Raw genomic sequence first — 14080 nt, 5'->3', positions numbered from 1 at the left:
TCAAGTCCCAGCTCCTCTACTCAGATCGCCTTTCCTACTGCTGCACACCCAGGAGGCAGGAGTGATGGTTTGAGTGCTTAGATCCCTGCTGCCTGTGCTGGAGACCAAATCAAATTCCCAGCTGCAGGCTGTGATGGACATTTGGGAGTGAACCAGTGAGTTCTCTCTTTCTCTCTATGCCCCTCTGCCTTTCAAATTAAAAAAAAAAAAAAATGAAAAGATAGACAAGAAAGAAAAGAATGACCGGTGAGAAGGCAATTGCTGTGCACTGGGCAGGTGCTGCTGGCTTAGACAAGGAGCATAGCAGTGGAGGGTGAGAAGTGCACAGATTGTAGATATTCGGTAATTTGGAAGTAAAACTAGTAGGATTTTAGGAAGGATAAGAAATAAGGGAAAGAAGTCAAAAATATGATTCTGAGGTGTCTAGCCTGAGCAGCTGAAAGGATGAAGTTGCCATTCATGGAGTGGTGGGGAGAAGAGAAGTTTACATGAAACCGATTTGAATGGGTTTTAAAGAGACTCTAGAGAGAAACTGTCAAGATCAAGTAAAGTACTCTAGTACTCTAGTACTCCTACTCTAGTACTCCAGGACTGGATACTTGGAGTGGTTGCTCCTGGGGGAAGTAGAGACAAGAGAAAGTTTGCTTGTAAAGGCTGAGCAGTAGCACAATTGAATAAGATATCCTTTTGGTTTTGTTAGCTACCTGGCAGCATTTCTAACTTGAGACTGCTTCAACTTTTCTGCTTCAGTTTTTTTTTTTCTTTTAAGACAGTAGCACTGCGTTGAACCAAAAACTTTTTAAAAGTAACTGTATAATTTATTCATAAAAATGATCCCATGGGCAAGAGTTAGTCATCCTGACTCTATAAAAGTATTAATGAAAACACAGTTAAATGACATGGTAAAAGTAAACTAAATAAAATCATGAAAAGTAATCCCTCAGGGCAGGCACTGTGGCACAGGGGGTAAAGCCATGACCTGCAGTGCCAGCATCCCATATGGGCGCCAGTTCAGGTCCTGGCTGTTCCGCTTCTAATCCAGCTCTGCTATGGCCTGGAAAAGCAGTAGAAGATGGCCCAAGTCCTTGGGCCCCTGCACCTGCGTGGGGGACCCAGAAGAAGCTGCTGGCTCCTGGCTACAGATTGGCGCAGCTCAGGCTGTTGCAGCCAATTGGGGAGTCAACCAGCAAATGGAGGACCTCTCTCTCTCTCTCGCTCTCTCTTTCTCCATTTCTTCTCTCTCTTTATAACTCTGACTTTCAAATAAATAAATAAATCTTTGAAAAAAAAAAAAGTAATCCCTGTACATATATTTTGTGCAATGTAGTATTGCATTTGTCGCAGGTTCTCGCCAAGGGTCTGTATGCCACAGCCACCCATCCCACCCTGTGGCTGCCTGATCACAGGGCCAGGCCATTTGGAGCCTTCGCCTTTCTTGGCTTCCAAGGCTACAAGCAAAACTTTGTGGCCTCTTCGTCAAGATCATCAACAGGATTGCCGGAGTTCCCCAGATCCCTCCAAGATATTTACTTGAAGCCGGGATCTCTGAATCTACACCCCCACTCATCTCCTAAAATCCCAGTTAGTTCTGGAGGTGACTGATGTCTTAACGAGATTTCTGAGTCCAAGCAAGGGAGCAAGAGAGATCCAAGGACACATAGACCACCAAGCTCCACTGCCCCTGAGGCTTTCGTGGACACTGGCTGATGGCCCATGATACATTACCTCGCTTCTTCAGTTCTGCCTCTCCCCTCTGCCAAGATCATCTTGATTTTTGTTGCCTTCATTGTTGGAGATTACTTCCTTTGCACTGAGCCCCAGAGCCTCAGGGTTTGTGGTTTCAGTTGGATTTCTGTTCACTTCTAATTGTCATTCGCTTAGAAATAGAAATGCTTCTTTGGGCTACTAACTTTTGTATCAGGGAACTGTCTTAAATAGTAACAAAGTTGTGGAGCTGGTACCATGACACAGCTTATAAAGCCACCGTCTGCAGTTCCAGCATCCCACATAGGCACAGGTTTGGGACCCGGCTGCTCCACTTCCAATCCAGCTCTCTGCTGTGGCCTGGGAAAGCAGTGGAAGATGGCCCAAGTCCTTAGGCCACTGGAGACCTGGAAGAAGCTCATGGCTTTGGATCAGCCCAGCTCTGACTGTTGTGGCCATTCAAGAAGTGACCCACCAGATAAATCTTTTTTAAGAATACTGGAATAATACCTACTGTGCCACCTTGATGTGAGAATTCAATGAGCTATCACATGTAAGGAGTCAGTCACCGTTTCTGGCACACAATGTGCTTGACAGGTGGCCTTCTGTTGTATTTTTCTCATTCACCTTTGATCCCAGACCTCAGACCCTCTGGGTAAACTGAGCTAAATCTCCCCAGACACGTCCACGTGGCCAGCCTGAGAGCTGTAAATGTATTACCTTCCTTGGGAAAAAGGACTTTGCAGGTGAGATTAACATGCATTTTTAAAAGATTATGTTTTTGAAAGGCAGAGTTAGAATTGGGGTGGGGGGGAGAGAGATCTTCCATCTGCTTGTTTACTCCCCCAAAATGGCCACAATGACTGGAGCTGGGCCAGACCTTAGCCAGGAGCCAGGAGCTTCTTCCAGGTCTCCCACGTGGGTAGCAGGGGCCCAGGGACTTGGGCCATCTTCTGTTGCTTTCCCAGGAGCATTAGCAGGGAGTTGGCTCAGAAGTGGAGCAGCCAGGACTCGAACTGGTGCCCATATGGAATGTCAGCACTACAGATTGTAGCTTAATCTTACTGTGCTATATCGCCGGCCCCTATATCACACATTTGAAAATGAGGTTATTCTGGGTCAGACAGATGGGCCCGATATAATCACAAGGAGCCCTTACAAAAGGGAGGCAGGAGGATCAGAGGTGGAGAAAGGAGATGTGATGACGACATAAGCAGGGATTGAGAGATGTGCTCAGAAGGAAGAGGTCACCAGCCAAAGAATGCAAGCAGCCCCTAAACTGGGAAAGGCACTAAAATCTCCCCTGGAGTCTCCCGAGGAAACATAGCCCAGCTGACACCCTCACTTTAACCTTGGGAGACCCATTTTGGGGCTGCAGGATAATAAATGTATGTGTTAAATTACTAAACGTGTGGGATGACACCACCAATAGGATGTTGACCCGCTCCCCAAGTGGAAAAAAGGGGGGAGGGTAGACACTGAGACTCCTCACTCCCCGATCTCAGTCTGGTGGTCTGCCTCCGGCCCACCAGCTGAGTGCCTCAGGGCTGATGGAAGCAAACCTGTGCCAGACTCCGTGGGGTACCCCTGTGCTCCCTCGGGCAGGGAGGAATGCAGGCGGGGAGGGTGAGGACCCTCTAGCTTCAGCATGAAAAACTCCCTGACAGCCAGTGGTGATCTCATTGCACGCCGTGCAGCAATGGCACAGACTGTGTCCTCTTGGAAGAAAGCAACAATACTGCCTGCCCACATCCCAGCAGGCAGAAACCTCTGTGCTGTTCTGAAAGGGGGAACACACTTCAGAGGGCCTGGCAAGGGAGGGGTATTGCCAGGCCCACGAGGCTGGCATAGGCTGGCACGCAGGTGTCAGGAGCCAGGGCTGCCTTCGAGAACATTCCCTAACCCAGCACCCAGCTCTAGGAGCTGGGAAAGAGGCCTAAGGACCACAGGGACCTGACCCCACCCTCCATATCCAAGCTCACCTGGGCTGGAGAGGACTCCAGCAAGCCCTCCCCTCTACCCCAGTCATCTTCATCTATTTCTCACAACAGACCTGGAATTCTTATTTATTATTTACTTATTTTTTAACTGATAAAGCAGCTTGTTCAAAAAGCGGCAGTGGCTGTACAGTTTCCATTATATTCCAAACTCTCCTTTTAATATGCAAACAAGGCCAATGTGGCAGTGACACTTCCCTACAAAATGAAACAATGCCATGATTACAAGGGCTTGGGAATTAATGGTACGAAATGGGTAATTTGGGTTTAGTGTTAAATCTTGGGAGTGGATGACCCAGGGTCAACAAGGGAGGTTTTCCAAGTATCACCTCTGCCATCTGGTGGTCAAATGGCAGCACAACCACAACAACTGGACATTGATACTATCATCACCAAGAAGTCCGGCATGACCCCGGGGCTGGGTAAACTTTCAGGACTTGAGATGACAAAATAAAATGTTAAATGTACAAATAAAGGTCAGAGGTTTTTCACAACATCTCTGCTTGTGAGTGAGGATCCACATAGTTTACAGTGGAAAAGCTCATGCATCATTTACTGAACAAATATTTGTTGAACACTGTCTTAGACTGATTCCCCAGGAAACCGAGTGGAGGCAGAGATTTGCATGGGAGAGGGTTACTGGGGAGTCCTGAGGACCACCCTTGTAAGGAACAGGAGGACACAGCCGGTCAGAAAGAGTTGAATTGGATTGAATGTGCAGCTGAGGCCGCAGCCGGTTCTACCGGGAGCTCTGCAGTTTGCACGCAAGGGGACTGAGCCACTGTACTTCTGCACCCACTGGTTATTGGGCATGCTGTGGGCTGCAGCAAGTGACATCAGTCAGCCACAGTCAGGAAAAGAGTGCCTTGGTCTGTGCCTCTTCTCCCTAGACTATTATTTATAGCATGACATTGAACTCCACACTCTGAGTTCTTCAGGACTTAAATGTTTAAAATGAACAAAGCCATGTCTCCATTGTGAGTTTCAGAACAATCATGTGGGTCTTGAAAAGCCAAAAAATAGCCTTGCTTGTCTCCTGGTTTAGCTATGACATCCATTCTCCCAGGCAAGGGGGTGGAATTGTCCAGGGTTCTTGACAGGGGATGGAGGGCCATGATGGCAGTACTTATTGACAATTCTAATATTTCTATGTTCAAAATTTCAGGTGCTTGCCTTCAAATAAGCATCTCCACTTGGATATCCTACTTCAACTTTTTACCTCTGCCTCAGTTCTACCTAACTCGCTCCTCCTCCTGAATTTTCTATGCTAATTTGTTCCCCAAGCAAGCAAAACTTCTGGGAATCTTTCTTTCTGTCAAAAAGCCTCGGTCTGGGGCCAGCACAATGGCATAGCGGGTAAAGCCGCCACCTGCAATGCCAGAATTCCATGTGGGCATCAGTTCAAGTCCTGGTTGCTCCACTTCCAAACCAGCTCTCTGCTGTGGCCTGGGAAAGCAGGGGAAGATGGCCCAAGTGCTTGGGTCCCTGCACCCATGTGGGAGATCTGGAAGAAGCTCCCCGCTCCTGGCTTCAGATCGGCCCAGCTCCAGCCATTGCGGCCGCTTGGGGAGTGAACCAGCGGATGGAAGACCTCTCTCTCTCTCTCTCTCTCTCTCTCTCTCTCTTTCTCTCCTTCTCTCTCTGTGTAACTCTGACTTTCAAATAAATAAATCTTTTTTAAAAAATCCACTGTCTCCCAGTTGATTAATCATCAAGTTCTTTGTAGCTCCATATTTTCTAATATTGTCCAAATTCCAGACGTTGTTAAAAACCTCCTCATCAGCACTATTGACATTTTGAACCAAACAGTTCGCTGTCATGGGGCTGGACTTTCCATGTAGGACATTTAGCAGCATCTCTGGCACTACCCCCTAGAAGCCAGTAACATCCCCCAGCCATGACAATCAAAAAATGTTTCCAGACCTGAACTGTGCTAAACAAAAGGAGAAACATGTGTGCCCTAACATACTTGCCAAAATGTGCTCTCGTATTTTGAACCCAATGGAAAAAGTTAATTAAAGTGCTACAATGACAAAAACAACAAAAGACTGAATTCACTCTATGCTAATGTAACATTTGCAAGGAAAAAAAAGAGACATCCAGAAGTAATTTTAGAGAAACTTTGAGGGTCCAGTGTAAAATGAAAATGCAGAGCCCCTTCTTAAAAATTAGTATAATTTCAAAACAGAACAGAGCATTAAGCCAAGTCTGGCACCTTTCTGAGCTTGGGGCTCTTTGGAATATGGGTCTCACAAGTTAGTCCTGAACCCCAACTTACTCAATCTGCTCACTTAGCCTTTGTCATACTCGTGAATCTGCCTGATGTAAAATGTGAAAGCCATGTAGACCTGGGGAATCCCAAGCTGATTGGAAAGAGCTGTCCCATTGCACAAGCACACAGGGGCCTGAAACCACCACCCACCTGTCTTTATTCAAAATTTTGTTCATCATGGATTTTGCGTTAATATGATTTTTAGAAAATACTACTTACCTTAATTACTGAGGATTGCGGTACCCTAATACACCATAGTGCCAGCCCCCCCCTCCCCAGTACTGTTTTTAATGTTGAAACCAACATGAATTCCTTGCTTACTTTCCCCTAATCCAAGCTCAGGCCCCAGGCATTGCCGAATGTTCCCTGCTGGTTCAGAGCAGAGTCCGCTGGGAGGCGTGCTGAAACACTGACTGCCTGGCCCGGCTCCCAGAACTTCAGAGCTAACGGGTCCGCAGTGGGGCCGGAGAATGTTCATTTCTGACAAGTTCCCAAGTGCTGCTGACTCTGCCTGTCCAGGGCACACTGAGAACCACGACTCCGCTGGTCCTGTGGAAATGATTTTTCCAAAATACAGGGCTCTCTCTGCTTGAAAGTCTTACGTGGGTCCTTCTGGCCCTCAGAAGACAGCAGATGTGGCTTGTCAAGATCTAGGATACCTCCATGGGGTGCCTTTTCAGCTCCCCTTTGTGGCCTGCACATATTAACAAGAGGGCTTCAAAAAGTTCACGGGAAATAGAATTAAAAGATAGGTTTATTTGGGTGCCCAAAATGAAAATGTGTGCGTAGCTCTTGCAGAATACATAATTGAAGACCTCTTGCACTGCAGTAATATGAGACTGGCTGACTCTTACACACCTCCTAAGAGGCTGCCATTGCCTGGAGAGCCCTGGAGAGCAGGCTGATGTCCTGTTGTTTGTCCTCCCATAGCTCTTTTTTTTTTCTTTTTAAGATTTATCTATTTACTTGAAAGTAAGAGTTACACACACACACACAGAAACAGAGAGAGGTCTTTCATCCTCTGGTTTACTCCCTAACCGACCACAACAGCCAGAGCTGCTCCGATACGAAGCCAGGAGCTTCTTCTGGGTCTCCCACATGAGTGCAGGGGCCCAAGGATTTGGGTCATGCTCTGTGGCTTTCCCAGGCACATTGGTAAGGAGCTGGATTGAAAGTGGAGCAGCCAGGACTCGAACCCATGCCTGTATGGGATTCTGACACTGCAGGCAGTGGCTTTACCCGCAATGTCACAGAGCCGGCCCCCTCCCATAGCTCTTTGGGCCTAATTGCTATGTTCCATGTGCGATTTCCTACTGAAATGTTCTACGTGAATTTGTACCCCATCAGATGCCAGAATCCCAAAGGGTTGATACTACCCTTACTCCTCTAGTCCTTGTTATAGAAGCTGGCCAAGACGTGCTCCAATAACATTTAGCAAACTATGCTGTCCTAACCTGGATGCTGTTATAATCTAACAAAAATACAAAGAAAAAGGACACAACATCAAGTGACAACTGGAGATATAAGTGCCTAGAACCATAAGCCAAAAGTTGAGACTTAAGAGCCTAGCAGACTATTTGTCTACTGTTTATAAGTGTTTTATGCAGAAGTAACCCTTAGGGTGTTCTGGGTGACCTCTAGACCCTGCTGATAACAATATCCATGTCAACTGTGAAAGAAAAGAGCCAAGAAAGAAAAACTTTAAATAATGTAGCCAGAAAGAAAAAAGCAATGGTGGAATAGAATGATCCAGAAGAAACAGAGAACAAAAATCTTGGTTTTTTGTTTTTTTGTTTTGTTTTTACAAAATAAAAGATAAAAATAAAATTCTCAGTGAAATCTATTAGAAAAATTTCAAGAAATCAATTGGGCTCATTGTTTTAACATTGTTTTCAAGAATCGTTTTGTAACATAAAGGATAACATTAAAGAATAAGACCACCATCTGAATCCATTTAAGTAAAATTTGGATAGTCGGCTCCTGATGTCATGGAAAAGTGATGGAAAAAATGAAATTCATAGGAGAGAGAGATCTGCAATCTGCCATGGAAAATATTAGATAGCTTATGGGATTAAAAAGAACCCCAAAGCTCTGGCATAAAAGCCTTGCCCATCAAACTTAAGGAAAGTGCATATCAGTAGCTTCATATTCCAATAATATCTCCGGGAAAAGTGCACTTGCAGTGTTTTTCCAATGTGCTGATTTCCAGCAGGCCTCGTTGAAGTTTTCCATATATTTTTAAATATGCACACTCTGGTTAGAGAAATGTGAACAGAGCCTACTCTAATTGAAAGGAGATTGTGTGACTATGGAAAATACTGCCATGGAGCCAGAGATCCTGCTTCCAAGAAGGACTTGTTGCCCTAGCTTCTGGGGGTGCTGTGGCCATGCCTGAACACACACTTTTCCTGGGAGGCCTACATCCAACCACTGGTGTGCCAATGGACCTGGCTATTTCCCATCATTGTGGGGCTTATGTGTGCTTGAGGACTTCAAGACAGTGGCTGAAGCTTTTGGGGAGCCTGTGTATTGGCATCCTCACCAATTCTACATCTTCCCACCCCTGCACCAGAGGCAATCCCCCAGTATCCTGTGTGTAAGGCCCCATCTCAGCTTCAGAACTAACAGGAGACAAGAATTAACACATTCATAGAGGAAGGCTCATTTGTGGTTCCTTTCCTCCTTGACTAGTCAGGCAAGAGCTAGAACAAGGATGGATTGACATAGATACACCTACATCCACAGCTATACCCCTATCTGCTTATATCCAGATCCATGTTAGTTTTGACTATTCAGATGCATAGCATGGTCACCCTTGTCTCGATGCAAGAAAGCCCTGGGATTTTCCAGTTTTCTCCAAACAAAAGAACCAGGGGAAAAAAAAAAAAAAGAACCAGGAAATGACATTCAGAAGCAGAATTAATAATTCACTCGTTCATTCTGCATTTAGAGAGTGTCCACTTCTATATCAGCCCCTTTGGGGTCCTAAGGACACAAAGGATAGAAGTCCTACCTTCTGTTCTTTAAGGAATTCCATCCAATGTTGAATAAAGCCATTGCTAAGGCTATCATAGAAGAAAACACTGATCATAATGAGGATCAAAGAAGGAAGTGATTCCTTTGGCTCTTGTGAGTTAGGAAAATCTACTTAGCAAAGAGTTTTTCAATATGTAGGAATTAGTGGCCAGATGACCAAGTGGTCAACAGAGTGGCATTCCAGCCATTCTCAGTAGAAGGAGCCACCCGCGCAGACCTGGCAGGCAATGGATGTTTGGGGAGAGACAGGTCTTTGGGTCTGGCCGCATCCTCTCACCACTTGGTCTTTCCGTAGGTGGTTCTCTTTGTGTGAACACTCCTCACACTCTCCTAATTCTTCCCCTGGAGTAACTCCTTGTCCCTCGTGGCTTTGGGAGGATTCCACCTCGATTCCTTCAAGGTGCAGCTGGATGAGCCTGCTGTCTGGTTCTGCAGAGCGGCATTTGTGCTTTCATCACTAAGTTCCTCTCCAGTGTTTCCCTTGACCAAACCCATAACCTCCTTAAAGACAGGGGTTAAGCCACTGCTGATCATCACATGTCAACGGTATGTTTGAAAGGTAAAAGACACTGTTTACTTAATGAATAATGAATGCTTCCAAGTGCAATGGAGTTAGGAAAGCATATCCTATTTATCTAATAAGTGTTTATTCCATACTATTGTGTGCTAGACATTTCAAGGCACGGAAAATAACAAAGAACCACTGGAGAAAGACAGATGATAGATGAACTGGAAAAAAAAAAAAAAAAAGCAGGAGAGGAGAGGAGGGGAGAAGCTTCTTGTTTTATGTAGGGTGGGCAGGGGAGAGCGCATTATAAAGTCCTATCTGAACAAAGACCTGGAGGAAATGAGAGACCAAGCTGCAAATATCTGGCGAGTAGGATATATTTGGAAATATGATCAGCAATCCTTAAGAATGCCCCATCAGTGTTGATTCCATATCACGGCTAATTTCTCTTTGCTCTTGGGGGAAGTTGTCATGAAGGGTTTTGTTGCTGTTAAACTCTCACTTTTATTTCTATCTCTCTAGATAGCAGAAAAGCATCTCGAGGTCCTTTCACCCGCTGTTCATCTTTGAAGGGTTCATGTGCTAGTCAGGAGAGCTCTTTGTCCTTAAGTATTTTGAAATCATCAACTAACCCAAATAACACCTATCAGTATAAGTCTTTTTTTTTAAAAAAAAAAGATTTATTTATTTCTGGAAAGGCAGAGTTACAGAGAGAGAGAGAGAGAGAGAGAGAGAGAGATCTTCCATACACTAGTTCACTTCCCAAACGGCCGTAATGGACAGGGTTGGGCCAGATCAAAGACAGGAAACAGGAGCTTCTTCCAGGTTTATCATGTGAGTACAAGGATCCAAGCACTTGGGCCACCTTCCACTGCTTTCCCAGGCGCATTAGCTGGAAGCTGGATCAGAAGTGGTACAGCTGGGACCCGAATTGGTGCCCGTGTGGGATGCTGGTATTGCAGGCAGCAGATTTACCTGCTATACCACAGCATAAGCCCTGTCTTTTATCTATTGTTAGCCTGCAGGCCTTGGCAAGAGGAAGTAAGACAGCCATCTGAAATGATTTAATTTCTGTTAAGAAGCTTAAATTTCAAGAATAAATTCAAGTCTGTGATAGTCTAGCCTGCTTGACAATACTTATTTCTTTTTAAGTATGAATCATCATAAAATTAAATCAAGGGTAATCAAGGGAGTCTTTTTATGTTTATTTTAAAAATTTAGTTATTTGTTTTGAAAGTCAGAGTTACAGAGAGGGTGGGGTGGGAGAGATGTTCCATCTGTTGGTTCACTCCCCAGATGGCTGCAACAGCCAGGGCTGGGCCAGGCTGAAGCCAGGGGCCTGGAACTGGGTCTCGCACATGGATGTCAGGGGCCCAAGCACTTGGGCTGACTTCCGCTGCTTTCCAGGTACATTAGCAGAAGTGGAGCAGCCGGGATTCAAGGTGGTACGCATATAGGATGTTGACATTGCAGGCAGTGGTGGCTTAACCCATTACACCACAATGCTAGCCCATGACATTTCTACAAATGTAAACAATTATTTATTTGAGTGGCAAACAGAAAGAGAGAGAGAGACAGAGAGACCTCCCGACTGCTGGTTCCCTGCCCAAATGCCTGCAACACCTGGCCTGGCCCAGGCTGAAGCCAGGACCTGGGATGTCAATCCAGGCCTCCTCCATGGCTGGCAGAACACAGCTACTGGAGCCATCACCACTGCCTCACAGGGTGTGCATTAACAGGAGGCTGGAGTCAGGAGCTGGAGCCAGGAATTGAACCCAGGCACTCAGATATGGCATGCAGGTGTCCTAGCTGCTAGGCCAAATGCCCTCCCCATTATGATTTTGTTGCTGCTGTTGTTTTAGTTTTAGACAAAGTAGCTGCTTATAGAAATTCTAAAATCAACAATAGGACTCTGAAGATGGCTATATACATGAGCCACTTCCACCAATGTTTCCTGAGACTTGTCAGGAACAAAAAGGGAAATATAGATTGCAAAGGTAGAATCCTGGAAAAAATATTTTGGGAGACTGTTGATACATTTGTTTTTGTGTTTGCATGTGAGAATGTCTTTTTTTGTTTGTTTGTTTGTTTTTAATTTTTTGACAGGCAGAGTGGACAGTGAGAGAGACAGAGAGAAAGGTCTTCCTTTTGCCATTGGTTCACCCTCCAATGGCCGCCGCGGCCAGCGCGCTGCAGCCGGTGCACCACGCTGATCCGATGGCAGGAGCCAGGTACTTATCCTGGTCTCCCATGGGGTGCAGGGCCCAAGGACTTGGGCCATCCTCCACTGCACTCCCTGGCCACAGCAGAGAGCTGGCCTGGAAGAGGGGCAACCGGGACAGAATCCGGTGCCCCAACCGGGACTAGAACCCGGTGTGCCGGCGCCGCAAGGTGGAGGATTAGCCTAGTGAGCCGCGGCGCCGGCGAGAATGTCTTTTTTAAACTTAGAAAGTATACCATTATAGGGAGATATTTGTATTAACTTGTTTCACTTAAGTATAGCTTGAGTAAGGAGATAATTTTTTTTTTACTGTCTGGTTTTTTTGTTTTTGTTTTTTAACCCTAAGTTTGGTAAACAAAAGAATTTTCAGGCTGGCACCATGGCTCACTTGGTTAATCCTCTGCCTGTGGCGCTGGCATCCCATATATCTCAGTTCTAGTCCCGGTTGCTCCTCTTCCAGTCCAGCTCTCTGCTGTGGCCCGGGAAGGCAGTGGAAGATGGCCCAAGTGCTTGGGCCCCTGCACCCACATGGGAGACCTGGAGGAAGCACCTGGCTCCTGGCTTTAGCTTGGCGCAGCTCCAGCCGTTGTGGCCATTTGGGGAGTGAACCAACAGATGGAAGACCTCTCTCTCTCTCAAAAAAAAAAAAACAAAAAAAAGTATGTATATGTTAAATTTACTACCTGAATAAACTATAACTTTCTTAGTAAACAAACAAAAAATCATATCTGGGGCCAAAGTACAAAAACAAAGGAGGGGTTGTTTCCCAGGTTAACAGGATTTTCTTTCTTTTAAGAAATTTCTGTGGAGCCGCATAGCAGATAAAACTGCCCCCTGCAGCGCCGGCATCCCATGTGGGCATCAGTTCAAGTCCCTTCTGCTGCATTTCCAATCCAGTTCTCTGCTGAGGCCTGGGAAAGCAGTAGAAGATGGCCCAAGTCCTTGGACCCCTGCACCTATGTGGGAGACCTGGAGGAAGCTCCAGGCTTCAGATCACCCCAGCTCCGGCCGTTGCAACCATTTAGAGAGTGAACCAGCAGGTGAAAGATCTCTCTCGCTCGCCCGCTCTCTCTCACTGCCTCTGCCTCTGCCTCTCTATAACTCTGCCTTTCAAATAAATAATAAATCTTTAAAAAATAATGAAGAAATCTCTGTGTGAGGATTTCTGCATGCTTTTGTACTCAGATTCATCTCAAATGAACAAACTTGCTCGTGTCACAATTCCCCCCAAACTGCCTACTGCATTTCGAGTTTTCCGTGGTAAAACTGTGCCAGGTTAGGAAATTCAGCATCTGTGTTATCAAAGATAAAACAAGAAGGAGGCAGGTGCTGGGCTAGAAGCGGCACAGTTTTATATTCAGAAAAGCCCAGAGAACAGAACGGTCTATAAGGATGGTGCTTGCCTTTGTGTCTCTTGGGCTTGGCTGCAGCCCATGTGTTACTGATTCAGAGCTGGACGGAATCTTGATGAAATTGAATGGAGAAACAAAGGCAGAGACTGAGGGAGACGTCCTTATAAGGTTCGTAAAGGTGTCCCCAGGGAAACTCTCCAAGCTCGTCTGTGGAGATGGTTGAGCTCTTAGCACCAAGGCGGACTTGTCGCTCCTCCGCGGGCTCGCGGGAGAACGACACCGGACCAGATGCTGTTGTTTAAGCGAATGACTCTGTGTTGTGCGCTCAAATTTGCTCCTTTGCTAACCGCATTCTAACCGCATTCCACTTGGTGTGTCCGCATTCTTGTGAGATGTCTGCTGCGCATAAGCGAATTCCCCCGCGCCCCGCTTCTATCTCGCTTTTATAGTCCACTCCCACCAATCCGTGCTCTGCTGCCCACATGCTGAGCACGCTGTTCTCCTCCAATCACAGGTTGAGTCAGGAATCAGCTAATTGACGAAGCAGCTGTGTAAGATTTGTTTGCTCCCTCTCAGCACCATATGGTGGGAGATCAGGCGCATAGAGTTAGTCTCAATAGTATCAGTAGTCTAGTCTAGTCTCGATAGTCTCAGTACTTATTTCGCCATGTTGCTCTCCACAGGGCCCTGCTCCCCACAGGACTCAAAGACAAACTTACTAGGTTGATGCCGTCTCCTCTCTGTGGTTTTCCTCCTGTAGGCAAAAAAAAAAAAACAAAAAATGGGGGTTGAGCAAAAGCAGCCATTAGACAGCTCAAAATCAGTACTGCCAAAACGCTATACGAATCTGGTCAGCTTTTTTTTTTTTTTTCCTCCTAAATCCCAAAGGACCTTATTCCTATGAAAATGAAATAAACCCAACACTGAAAGGCTCCAGTGATTTATTGGAGCTTGATTTCACAAGCACGGATAGAGACACGAAGGGTCCCT

The sequence above is a fragment of the Oryctolagus cuniculus genome, chromosome 2 (genome assembly GCF_964237555.1).
Source record: "Oryctolagus cuniculus chromosome 2, mOryCun1.1, whole genome shotgun sequence".
NCBI classification, from domain to species: Eukaryota; Metazoa; Chordata; class Mammalia; order Lagomorpha; family Leporidae; genus Oryctolagus; species Oryctolagus cuniculus.
The sequence above is the reverse complement of the archived record's forward strand: the minus strand, read 5'-3'. Positions refer to the sequence as shown.